The 12,524-nt window shown below is 32.2% G+C and overlaps 1 long non-coding RNA gene across 1 annotated transcript; it reads right to left on the bottom strand.

Annotated features, from left to right (window-relative positions):
• Positions 1-8,988: 8,988 nt before the first annotated feature.
• On the bottom strand, positions 8,989-12,033 carry LOC140851782 (uncharacterized). Its single transcript, XR_012134529.1, has 3 exons — positions 11,896-12,033; positions 11,023-11,224; positions 8,989-9,677 (listed from the first exon to the last, which is right to left on the bottom strand). It is a non-coding gene; the product is annotated as an uncharacterized lncRNA (long non-coding RNA).
• Between the last annotated feature and the right edge of the window lie 491 nt (positions 12,034-12,524).

Consider the following 12,524-nt stretch of genomic DNA (forward strand, 5'->3'; position numbering starts at 1 on the left):
AATTGAGCATGCAATAAATATAAAATAAATTTATATAATAAATATAAAATAAACTATAAGCAGTTGAGCATGTAAAATAATATTAACGTAAAATAATAACATAAAACCTAATCCCGAGGACTCGATGATTTTTTATTTTTTTAAAATATTTTTTACCTAAAAATTATAAATATTTTTTTATTTTTTTTAAAACATTTTTTATCTAAAAATATTTTTTTAAAAATATTTTTTTTCCTAAACGAGCTTTGAACTCGACCTCCCACGGCCCCCACTCCCATGGTGCCGGCATCGTCACACACCCCGTGCCGTTCGAACTCGGCCCCCGTAACCCTCGCTTCCACGATGTTGGCGCCAGTGCCGTCACACACCCCACGCCATCCGAACTTGATCTCCCACAGCCCCCGCTCCCATGGTGCCGGTATTTCACACACCCTGCACCACCCGGATCAGATCCCGATCTGGATCCTAATTCGAATCAGGATCTCGATTCGGATTCTGACCTCGATCCAATTCAAATAGTGATCCAGATTTTATTTTTATTAATTAAATAATAAAATATTTAATTAATATTTTATTTTTTTATTTTTTCTTCTTTTTTCTTTTTTTTCTCCTTCCTCTTTTTTTTTCCTTCCTCCCTCCCCAACGTCACCCACCCCTCCCTGACTGACCCCCTCCCTATTTCGCGGTCAACCGCCCCCTTCCCGATACTGTATCCCCCGACCGACCCCCTCCCCGGCCCTATGGCGCCACTGGCTGTCCACGGCCCCCTCCCTGCCCCCGTCTCACCCCCGACTGCCCATGGACCCCATCTTGCCCCCATTTCACCCTCGATCGCCAGCCGCCCCCTCCCTGGCCCCATCTCTGACCCCCAACTCCCTCCCTTGCCCTATGGCACCATCGGCCACCCACGGCCCCCTCCCCGCCCCTGTCTCTACCCCGGCCACCCATGGACCCCATCCTGCCCCCTTTTGCCCCCGACTACCGGCTGTCCCCTCCTCGACTGGGTCTCCACCCCCCGACCCCCTCTTGGCCCCGTGGCACTACCGGCTGACCCCCTCCCCTCCTCGTCCCTGTCTCGCCCCCAGCCGCCCCCCGACCCCATCCTGCCCTCATTTCGCCTCCGACTGCCCCCGGACCACCTCCCCACTGGTTGACCCCTCTCCGACCTTGTGGCATCGTCGGCCACTGCCACCCCCCCTCCCCCTCGCAACCCCCTCTGCCCCTTGATGGCCCGATCAACACAAAAAAAAAGAGGTTCGAAGAACCTTACCTTCGAGATGGTGACGGCAACGACAACGGTGGTGCGGATGACGGATGGCACCGACGACAGGCTTGTTGGTGGGAAGAGAGGGGCGTGAGCATGAAGAGGGAGAGGGGAGAGGGAGAGAGGAGAGGGGAGATGGGAGAGTTCAGGGAGAGCACAGAGAGGGAGAGGGGATAGGGGAAGAAGAGAGGAGAGGGGAGATGGGAGAGTTCAGGGAGAGTGCAGAGAGGGAGAGGGGATAGGGGAAGAAGAGAGGAGAGGGGAGAGAGGACGGGGGAAGTGGGTTTGGCATGATGGGATGCTGAGGTGATGGGAACTATTAGCGACAAAAATTTTCATCGCTAATATCATTATTGACGATGAAATTTTTTTCATCGCCAATAATTTTCATCAAAAAAAATTTCTGCTAAAAAAATTTTTCCTCCAAAAAAAATTATTTGTGACGAAGATATGATTTTGGTCGCTAATAATTCCCGCCAAAACTAAAATCTCCACTAAAATGTTTTTCCTCTAAAAATTATTAGTTACAAAACAAAAATTTTCATCGTTAATAAAATTATTAGCAACAAAAGAATTATATTTCTCACCAATAATTTTTGCCAAAAAAATACTCAGAATAAAAATTTAAAAAATTATTGGTGATGAAAAGTATTTTCATCGTTAATAAGTTTATTAGCAACAAAAATTTTAATTTCATTGCTAATAATTCAAAAAAAAGTTTTCCACTAAAATAATTTTCTTTCTAAAAAAATTTATCAAAAAAATTATTGGTGATGAAAGATTTTATCATTAATAATCTTATTAGCAATATAAATTTAAATTTCATCATAAATAATTTTTGCAAAAAAATATTTTTCTACTAAAAGTACCTTCTCAGGTATATTCACAAATTCTAGCAGTCTTGGGATATGTTCATGCCAATCAAGATTTATGAAGATTGTAGATCTGTGTAGAAGAATGAGATGAATATGAGACAACCATGATATGGATCAATTTGATTCTCTTTGATCACAGAAATAAGGCAAGTTCTCTGATATTCTGTTCCAATCTAACATAATTTATAATTAAAAAATCTAACTAATTAGATTTATTTTTTTGATGGCAACACTATCATGAGTTGATCAAAAGATTTGAATGGACACTTAAACTCAAATTTAATCTATGAGCAGCTAAGACCCTTGAGATCCGACATAAAAGGAGCGTAGTAAAAGGATAATTCCTGCTCAAGAGTATGTCAATCTAAGGATAAATCTTGAACTAGATAGCAATCATAAGAGTTCAGCTAGTTAGAAAGTATCTGCAACAAACAATCATCTCATACCAAGACCATGAATGCACTTTTGAAAAATAATACTGAAGGATCTAGCAAAGGCCTTCTACATAATTTTTGATCAATATAAATGCAAAAGGAGCATTAAACAATAAAAACAAAAATGACATAATAGTTATAATAAACCAAACAAATAATCTATAATTTTTATATTTTTTAAATTTCATATTTTTTCTCTTTTTTTGAAGGATATATTGATATTGTAAATTAAAACTTGTAGAATATTATTCTCTCAGGCTTCTGTTTCACTGATTTATAGAAAGAAAGCAATAATTCCTTGCAAAACAAGAGGAAAGGAGGAGCATTTAAACTCAAATTCAAAAACAAGATTTAAGCCTTAAGCGTAAACTTACCTTATCATGCCACCACGTGAATAACCTTTTTATGGATCATGTTTTAACGTATAAAAATTTTGTATCATCTCCTTTCTATGTTCTTGGACAGATATAAGGCCTTTATACTTTGTGACCTCTGGTCAGTCCGTAGAACCAACAACCTACACAAAATTGAGTAATGAGACAGATTTAGAAAAACTTAGAGATGAAAAGTTTTATCGCAAATAATGATCAACTTTTGATTTTTTTTTTCAATTTTTGATTTTTTTAACTATTGATGACGAAACATGTTTCATTGTGAATAATCATGTATTTATGATAAAAATATTATTTTCATTGTAAAAGGATTTATTGATAATGAAAAATTTTATCATAAATAATCTATAATTTTAAATATTTACATAATCTATTTTTATCTAATTTTTAAAATATTTTTTTATGAATTTATCTATATTTTATTTTTTTTTAGGAGACTAGTAGACCAATACATTATCATATACTATCGAATGAAAATTATTTTTCTGCTGATACATTATAGATATTAACTAACAATCTTTGTTATACATGAATTAAATTTTGATTGTGTTCTTATGTTTTGACAGATATCTTGTTTGGATCAATTTTTAGGTGATCTGCTGGCCTTAGTTTCTACATAGAGTCTAATCTTTTTGATAAAGAATCGACATCAATTGATGGTTCTAGGGATTGGACTGCTGTGATACATCATCTATCGTAGATTAAGGACAACATTCAAGAAGTTATGTTTTTCTGTTAAAGATGTTATAGGATTTTGTTGTCACAAGAGATTATTGGCTAAACTTTTTTGAAATGATTTAAAAGTAAATGACACAATTTAGTCCATCGAACAGTTGATAAAATTTTATTTTTTATATAGTTAGAAGTTCATATTTTCTTTAAATCAAATTTCTTGCATTTAATTTTTTGAGATAGTTTGCTCCTGGATCTTATAGATGGTTGATTCAATTATGGGTGAAGAATTTTGTTGCATTATCTAACAAAGACTGGATATTGAAAGAATAATTCTCTTTCAGTATCATAAGTCATTTTTTTTTAATTTTTAACTTTTTTAATTATTAGCGATGAAATTATTTCATCATAAATAATGAAGTGTTTACGATAGAAATCATTTTTCATTGTAAATAGTTAATTATTTATGATATTTTTATCATTTTATTGGAAATAATTTGTAATTTTTATATTTTTTAAATTTTTTATTTTTTCATAATATTGGTGATAAAAATATTTTTATCGTAAATAATTAACTATTTATGATAGAAAATAAAGTTTCATCATAAACACTAAATTATTTATGATACAATATTTTCATCATAAATTATCTATAATTTTATATTTTTTTAATTTTTTTTATTTTTTAAAAATATTGGTGATGAAAATATTTTCATCATAAATAATTAATTATTTATAATAGAAAATAATTTTTCATCATAAATAATTAATCTATAATTTTTGAATTTTTAAAATTTTTTATTTTTTTTCAAATATTACTGATAAAATTTTTTATCATGAATAATTGATTATTTATGATGGAAAAGATTTTTCATCATAAATACTCAATTATTTATGATGTAATATTTTTATCATAAATAATCTATAATTTTTAAATTTTTAAAGTTTTTTATTTTTCTAAATATTAATGATAAAAAATTTTTATCATAAATAATTAAGTATTTATGATGAAAAAATCTTTTCATAGTAAATACTAAATTATTTATGATGTAATATTTTTATTGCAAATAATCTATAATTTTTGAATTTTAAAATTTTTTATTTTTTCAAATATTAACGATGAAAACTTTTTATCATAAATAATTGAGTACATATGATGGAAAAGCTTTTCATCACAAATACTCAATTATTTATGATGTATATTTTCATCATAAATAATCTATAATTTTTAAATTTTTTATTTTTTTAAATATTAACGATAAATATTTTATTATAAATAATTGAGTTTTTATGATGAAAAAAGCTTTTCATCATAAATACTCAATTATTTATGATGTAATATTTTCATCATAAATAATCTATAATCTATAATTTTTAAATTTTTTAAATTTCTTATTTTTTTTAAATATTAGTGATAAAATATTTTCATTGGGAATAATATTATTTTCACTACAAAATAATTTTTTATCATAAATACTTAAATTATTTATGATGAAAATATTTTTATGATAAATATTTGAAAATTTAAAATTAAAATAAATATTTTATCATTTATGATAAAAATAATCATCACAAATAATAAGTATTTATATCAATTTTTTTTCCATTGCTAATATAAAACTATTTATGATGAAAAATTATTTTTATCATAAATATATTATTATTTATGATAAATTTATTTTTTAATCATAAATATTCTTATTATCGATGAAAATATTTTCATCATAAATAATTTTATCATAAAAACTCTCTTTTCTTGTAGTGTAAGTGAGATCGATGAAAGGGATATACCATTAACTTGACATAGACTCAATTTATATGAGTAGCTCCCAATTAATGACCACCAGTCAAGACTATCAAACTTATCTTAGACACCAATTGATCAGCCAGTTTCAATTCGATCAGCTTATAGACTTAGATTCGACTGCAGAGCTATGATCAAAGTCCATTTAGGTCTAATCAAAGATTTGGATCTGACTAACAATAACTATTATATTGGCTCTAGAGAAATCTTGATTTAATCTAATTTCTTCTTTTAGTCTATTTAATCTTTAATTCTAACCTTGGGTCTAATCCAATTAAGAGGACTTGATCAAGCTAGCACATAAATCCATCACCCCATATTTTATGTGAATGTCATTAGATTTTAATTCACAAATCTAGATCTAATTGGTTTAACTTAATTCTTAATTAAGTGTATGCTCAATATGGGTTTAGGTTTAGATTTGAAATAATTTCAATTTTCATAAATATTTTATAATTAAATTTATGTAAAAAAATTTTCTATTTTGAAACTAGGTTGGCTCATCCCTAAACTGAGCAGGCTAACATCAGTGGGTCGACTAAGTCTACTACTTGGCTGACTAACTGATAATAAAGAGTAATTGTTACTATTGTGGTCAGTCATAACTGGGTCAAATCAGTTTACAACTGAGTTGGCTTAGTACAATGGGTCGACTAAGTCTGCTACTTGATCGGCTCACTATGATAAAACAGTAACTTATTTTGCATGCCTATGGTAATTGGGTCAGCTCAGTTCACAACTGAGTCGACTAAACCAGAGGATTGAGTCAGCTCAATTCAAAATTGAGTCAGCTCAGTTCACATGCCAGTAGTTTTTCAAGAGTTTCAGATTTAAAAAATTCTGCATAATTTGAAATAAAATCAATCATAAACAAGTTTTTAGATCATATCTAAATTATTTATGATATCCAATTTTATTTTTCATGATTAAAACTATTTTAATCACATAGATTAGATGATTTTTACTTTTTTTTCAGATTGTATTGCATACATCAAATTTTAGGATTTAAAAAATCTAAGATTTTGCAGAAAAGTAAGTCTTTTTCTTTCACATTTCATTTTCATGAACAAATAGAACTTGTACATGCCATAAAAGATCCCCATGGAATGAGAAGAGAGGATCATGAAACCCTACTTTCTCCTATGATCGGACGGCCAAGAAAGTTCAATCTGATTACTACACTATTAGGCATCTAAACTAATTATATCACATATGATAAAATTTAGATCTAATCTAAATCATACCAGATCTAATCATATTAGATCATAAATATAAAAATTTATTTAGATCTAAGCCAAATAACATGAAATTAGACCTTACATGCATATATAATCATGTTATAATGAACTAGGCTCGAATACCACTGATGAGTACTGGAAGGAGACTAGCATGCTATTTTAAAATTCTTTATGCAATGAAAAACTTAGATTAAACTCTTTAATCTATTATGCATGCTTTAGATCATATCTAAAACCCTACCCTAGGATCTATAATATAACATATGGCATGCATAAGATCTGAAAACATAAATCTACATGGATGATCACATCATACATGCATCTATAGATCTAATCTATAAACTTCAAACTTGATACCTGAGCATGGATAGAAGAACTCCATATCTAAATCACAAGGACTCGAAGATGCTCACAGCTACATGGTGTGTTCAACCTCTACGGTTGGTCCACTCAAAGTCTTGTGCTGATCGGTTCCTACAGGAGTGCTAGCTCACGATGAAACTATCAGATGGCTGATCTAAATTGCTTCTTTCTTCGGATCTTCCCGACTCCTCTGGATCTGAAGATGAAGTACGAGAAGGAAGAAGTGGTGATGGAAGAAGACAAGATAAGAACTCTTTCTCTCTTTCTTCTCTTCCCAAAAGCCTACATCTAATCTAGGTTTTCTCTCACCTAAGAGAAATGAGCCTTCCTCTAATCTCTCACACCTAAGATAGGCCACCCAACCCTATACCTCATGTCCCAACAAAAACTCTAACTCATGCTGGTTGTGATCACTCTCTTTGTCACACAAAAGGAGGGTTTTTTATAGATGTGGGTGGTGGGGTGGTTTGGATGAAATCAAACTCTCATCCAATCTTAAATTCGAATTAAATTCGAATTCAATGGATCAACTACTTGATCCTTATCATACCAGCTCTTGATCCTTATCAAGAGTGGCTGACCAAGGAGCATTTGGTGTAGAGTTCTATCGCACAAAATCAGATTTGTGCGATGAGAAGAGTGGGGCGTTCCAAGGGTGGTCAGCTAGAAGAGTCCAAGCTAATTTGGACTCTTGGATTTCATCCAATTAATTCTTATCTAATCAAATTAGATTAGATCCAATTGAACAATTTGAATCCAATCCAATTAGGTTCCAAACCTGATTAAATCAGAATTTGATCAAATTCAATTTCTGATCGAATCAGAAATCAATCACCTTTAGCAATTAGGTCAATCAGATCAAATCTAATTCAATCAGCCTTGAACCAAATTTTATTGCTTAATCAAATTAAGCCAATCAACAATTTAATTGCTTATCAATCCTCTTTTAATTCACTAACTCTTAGCAAATTAATTCATTACAACTATTACATCACGTTAACCATCAATCATATTGATGATTAAATCTTAAAATGATGCTCAATCATTGATCAACTACATGATCAGATAGAAATTTTTTTTGAGTATGAACCCATAGGTGTGAACCTAAGCCGGTAGCACAAGAACAACTTTCTGAGCCAATTGATGTAACCGTCTAGCAATGGGACCCAAACATCTAGATAGATCCAATAATTGCAAAGCAACATTCAAGAACCTACTGGCATATGGATATCATATAATTCATCCCTTTGATTCTAATGCTCAAGGTGACTTAGGTTTTAACTATCAATCCTATAATAGTCAACCATATTGTATCTCAATCTTTCAAATCCATCACATAGATTATCCTAGCCAAGATTTTACTAAATTGAAATATAGTGATGCATTAATTCCATCAATCTGAAGATGTCAATCTCATCTTGACTTACACACCGACTACTATAAGTACTTGACTATATCTAGAAATCTTTCATCATTGAATTAGAAATTCAGATAGTCTAGCATCAAAGTATAGTGAGTTGCTTGCAAGTCATCTTAGTGATCTGAGGTCGAAGGGACACTTATACCGATACCCTTCACGAGCTACTCTTGATGGTAGAGTGCTCCACAGTTGGTCAAGTTCAATGAGATATACTTCTATATCTCACTTGTATATCATATTAGTATCTCCACACCACTTGGTGATGAAGACAACCAATGTATAAGATATACAATGACCTACACTTGATAATCGCTATCATCCTAGTAATAACATATCATTTGGTCCTGAACTAGTTTTAAGAATTATGCAATAAATACTCCTTTATTGATCAAGATAGTTCTAAGGACTTCATCCCAATAAAAGAGTTCATTAAGATGTACACAACTTTTTGATGAATAAGCCAACTATCATTTTATTAATCTATTAATTCATATATATTTACATAATGAGCTCAATTATCAACATACTGACAATTGACTTTGGAACATGATTCCCAATATTCTTCGCATCTAGGTTTTCACTCCTGTGCATCAAATTTGAGACATTTTTTCCAACAATTTCATCATAGTCAATGCCAAAAATTTTAGTGAAACCTCGTGCAATCTATCAAACCTTAAAGCGATCGATAAAGCCATCCTCTTTATACTTAATGTGATAAATCCATTTTGAACTAACCACATTTGCATCTAGAGGATAAGAGACAAGAGTCTATGTTTTATTATGATGGAGAGCTTGAAGTTCATCTTGCATGGTGTTCATCCATTGAGAATTCTTTAGTCCTGTTTTGAGAGTCTTGGCTTGATTAGAGAGGCAGTTGTGGCAAGAGCATAAATTCAAATATGCAGGTGGTCGTCAAAGTCATGATGGCCATTTATTATTGATGGTGGAGTTGGTTGTTGAAATTTATGGAGTCTTATGAACAGATGAAGAGGTGGTTGGGTGCTCCAAAAATTTAAGCACAGAGTTACCAATTCTTTTATCTGAATTTTGTGGGATATGTTTGGCAATAGACTATTTGTGGAGGCATAACTTCAATAACTCTTTCACCTGAATTTAAGAAAATTGAATCACCAGCAAAAGCTAGGACCTGCTCAGGCAGATTTCTTAGGATATCTATGTTGGTAGTCATAGGCTCAGCAATGTTTGGAGGAAAACCTGCAGTATAATTTTGATCACAAAATTTGAATGAGTTAGAAAATACAGAATCTTTCATATTTGAGTCAGCCAACTATTCTGGATGGTGAAAAATATGAGACATTGAAGTAGCTTCCTTTTTGGAGTCACTTGATTCATCATTTGTAGAGAATTTAAAAAAAAAATAATTTTGAATTTTTTGTAGTATCTCATGGAGAAGTTTTAGGATCTTTGTCAGAAAAAAATTCTTCATCAAAAACAACATATCTAGAAATATAGACTCTTCTTATTGTAGGCTCTAAGCAATGGTAACCCTTGTGCAAAGGACTATAGCCAATAAAGATACATGGATGTCTTTTTGGTGAACTTATTTCCACCATGATATTTTAAAGAAGGAAAACACTGACATCCAAGAACCCACAAGCCTCTATAATCAGGATGTGACTTAAAGTTTGTGATATGGGGTGTCACTGTGTAACACAGAGGATGGTACATGATTGATGAGATACACTACCAAGAGAAAGACATCAGCCCGAAGAGTTAAAGGCAAATTTGCATGAAATAGCATGGTTAAGCTAGTTTCGACAATGTGTCAATGCTTTGATTTTGCAATACCATTTTGTTTGAGAGTATTTGGGCAAGAGATATACATCTCGATTTCACTATTTTTAATATGTGTAAGAAAATTATATAGACTGAATTCACCACCACCATCACATTGAAAAATCTTAATCCGATGATCAAATTTATTTTCTACCAGCCTTTGAAAGTTTTTGAAAATATCAAAGAATTCAAATTTCCTTCATAGTGGATATAACGATGTAAATCTTGATTAACTATCAACAAATACTACATAAAATCAGAATCTCTTATTGGAAGCCAAAGGGGTAGGTCCCTAAAGATCGTAATGAAATTTTTCATGAGAAAAATCTGAAATTTTATTTGAAGAATGAAAAGGCAGTTTGCAACTCTTTCCTATTTGACAACTAACACATATTGAAGACTTTGAAATCTAACGAAAATATCAATAACTTTCTTTTTCTTTAATAAAAATAAAATCTTTGAATTTGGGTGTCCAAGTCGTTGATGCCATAGGTGTAGGAAAAGGTGTAGGGTTTCATGCATGAATTTCAAAATAATTTTTAAATATAACACAGCAGAATATATAAATTAAATAATTTAATATATAAATACATGTAATCAGATTACTAAACTCTACAATTAGGACTTATAACATATCATATTATATTTATGAATTAAAAAATAAAAGCTTTGATATTGATCAAATCAATACCCTAGATCTAAAACAAATTTAGATCTAAAATCTAGATCACATCTAGATAAGAGAAGAGATCAGATCTCTTACCTTCATGCGGGTTGAAAACTCCATGATTGATTTCTTTTGTTACCTTTGAAGCCGCACATGCGTCCAACCTCTACAGGTGATCCACACGAGGCTGCAACAAAATTGATGGTTCGTCGAACGAAGATCCGCTCAAAGTGCTAGCTTCTTGTGGATCCCTCCAGATGGTTAATCTAAAAAATATTCTTCGGATCTCTTGGATATTCTATGAGATGAAGAATATGAGGAGGAACAAGAGAAAAGTCAAACCTTTCGACCTCCCTAAAATCAGAAATAATATGTAAAAGAAAAGGGTCCTAAGGGAAGACAGATCTTCTCTTTCAGTACATCAATGATTGATGTCCTGAGAACATCTCTATGCTAGGACATGAGAAGACCTTCTTCTCTAGATATTTCTCTAACTTTCAGATCTTATAATATCTAATTTTTTTCATAGAAAAATCTCATGATTTATGAAGAAGAAGGGTTCTAAAAGAAACCTTAAGAGAAGACATTCTTTTCTTCTTCTTCTCTCATCAGAACATGATCAGATCATGTCCAAAATTAGATCACCGTGCTCCAACTCATTGGAGCATGGATCCACCATGCCATCCCTCTTTCTCTTTCAAATTTTTAATCACATAAAAATATAAAATAAAGAGAGAATAATCTGAAAAAAAAATAATAAGAGAAAAACATCTTCTCTCTTATCTTTTATTTCTACAAGACATCAACTTTTGATCTCTTGATAGAAGACTCTTCTCCAAGGAATTTGATGCCTCAAACCACCAATTCCATCCTCTTTCTCTCTCAGATTTTATCACATAAAAAATACAAAAAACAAAGAGAGAATAATATGAAAGAAAAATAATGAGAGAAGACAATCTTTTCTCTTACCTTTCTCTCTACAAGATATTAACCTTTGATCTCTTGATTGAAGACTCTCCTCCAAGGATAATAGTGCCTCAAACCACCCATGCCATCCTCTTTCTCCTCCACTTTTTTTCTCAAAAAACTATAGATTTTAGACTCCTATATCTTCTCGTATGGGGCGGCACCAATATAAGAGGTAGATAAGGTCAAGAGCCCTAGTTAAACAAGGAACTTATGGGGCGTCCAACTCTTGGACGCCCTCTCCCTCAAAAATTTCATGGAGAGCATGAAAATAACCACAAAAGGGGCAACAAAATGATAGGATAGGCTTGGAGAAAGTTGGCACAAGAGAGGAGGGAAGAGTCCTTGTGAAGAGGGACTCTTTCAAAAAAAAAGAATAAGCCTAAACCACTTTCCATATTTGAACCAAATCACTTTCCATATTGAATCAAATCAAATTTGATTCAAATCTCTAGAACAAGTGGTGTGAGATAACATTCCTTGGATGTGGATATTATAGAAAAATATCTGAAAATTAATTAGTGAGCGTGGGCTTGAGATTTCTTAGGTGGCACAAGAGATGATATGGAATCCTAGTCTAACTACGATTCTTATGTAGATTAGGTCAAACACTTTGAACCTAATTCAAATTA

This window comes from Elaeis guineensis, chromosome 9 (assembly GCF_000442705.2).
Source record: "Elaeis guineensis isolate ETL-2024a chromosome 9, EG11, whole genome shotgun sequence".
Classification (NCBI taxonomy): domain Eukaryota; kingdom Viridiplantae; phylum Streptophyta; class Magnoliopsida; order Arecales; family Arecaceae; genus Elaeis; species Elaeis guineensis.